The sequence below is a fragment of the Chrysochloris asiatica genome, unplaced genomic scaffold (assembly GCF_000296735.1).
Source record: "Chrysochloris asiatica unplaced genomic scaffold, ChrAsi1.0 scaffold00075, whole genome shotgun sequence".
NCBI classification, from domain to species: domain Eukaryota; kingdom Metazoa; phylum Chordata; class Mammalia; order Afrosoricida; family Chrysochloridae; genus Chrysochloris; species Chrysochloris asiatica.
Window position 1 is genome coordinate 7,940,266 of NW_006408593.1, and position 1,796 is coordinate 7,942,061.

The following is a 1,796-nucleotide window of genomic DNA, read 5'->3' on the forward strand; positions in this document are numbered from 1 at the left end:
AATAATAGTGGTGTTAACTGGGCTTCCCTGTAGGCACATGGATATTATCCTATCACTTACACCATTGTACCTCATGACTGATCTGGATATGTTCTTTTTGATGATGAACGCCACATCATTCCTTTTCAATTTGTCATTCCCTGCATAGTAAACCATGTGGTTGTTAGATTCAAAATGGCCAATACCAGTTCATTTCAGCTCACTAATGCCAGAGGTTTGAGACCACCTCAGAGGTTTGAGACCACCAGTTATTCTGAGAGAAAGATGAGGCTTTCTGCTCCCACAAAGATTTACAACCTTGGAAACCCCATGCAGGGTTGCTTTGAGTCAGAACCGACTCAACAGCGCTTAACACCAATGACAACAACTGTGAGTCCAGCACCTGTTGTTGTTGTTGTTATGTGCTGTGGAGTTGGTTCCGACTCATAGTGACCCTATACAGGATTTCCAAGGCTGTAAATCTTTATAGGAGCAGAAAGCCTCATCTTTCTCCCGTGCAACAGCTGGTAGTTTCGAACTGCTGTCCCTGAGGTTTGCAGCCCGATTCATAACCACTACACTACCAGAGTTCCTTGCACCTAGTGGGGAAAAAAATTTTTTTGCTGTTGAGCCGATTCCAACTCATAGCAACTCCATGTGTGCACAGTAGAACTTTCTTCCACAGGATCCTCAAGGTTGTGACCTTTCAGAAGCAGATCCCCTGACCTACCAACAGAGACATCTCTGGGTAGGTTTATACCTCCAACTTTTCTGTTAGTAGCCTAGCCTTTAGTCAATGATGTCACCCAAGGACTCCTCAACACCTAACACAGGGCCTAACACATTCATTTAGTTATTATTTGAATACTCAACCAGCCACTAACTACTAGTTGGGCAATATGTCTTTAACTTCCTTGTTGAAATACAGAGATAATACAGTGTCTACATTGAAGGGTTGTGAGAACTGAAAAAAGACCAACATCCTATCTAACACTTTTGTGTTGTTGTTGTTAATTGCCATCAAGTTGGTTCTGGCTCATAGTGACTCATGCTTGGAATCAACTGTTCAGTGCACCAGTGGAACATGTGAGCATTAGTCTCCATGACTCTGAGATCAGAAGAACTAGATGGTACCTATCTCCTACCACCAACTGCTCTGAAAGGGATCCCATTAAGGTTTCCAAGCAGTGACTGGTGGGTTTGAACCACTAACCTGTGGTTAGCAGTCCAGTGCTTACGTTACAGCACCATATATGTACCTATTATTTAAATGATCATAAAACTTTGGGGAGATTAAATATATGTCTTCATCAGGAAACATTTTAAAAACATGCTTTTTACCAGTCTATTGCTTTTCCTCCCATCTCTAGTAATCATTAAAGAATATTTCTTTCAGGCACATCTCTTTATTTCATTGCTCAAACTCAATAAATTCTTCCCTGGATATTCTACTAACCCATGCACACTCACTGCCTTAGGGACTTAGGGAATCAAGGAGTCTTGAAATCATAAATAAGTGTAATCACTTACAAGATCAATATTGTTGTTAAGTCGAGTTGATTCCAACTATAGCAACCTGTATAGAGTTTCCAAGGAGCAGCTGGTGGGTTTGAACCACCAACCTGTGATTAGCAGTCCAGTGCCACCCTAGGACTCCATCAGATGCAATCTAGATGACCATGTGCTGCAATAATGCCCTGTAGAAACACTCCTGCTAAGTACGTGCACATCTAAATTGATCTAAATGCCCCTGATAACAAAAAACTCACTATCATACAAGGCAGTTGAACCAACCCTTTGTCTGCTCAACTAAAAAT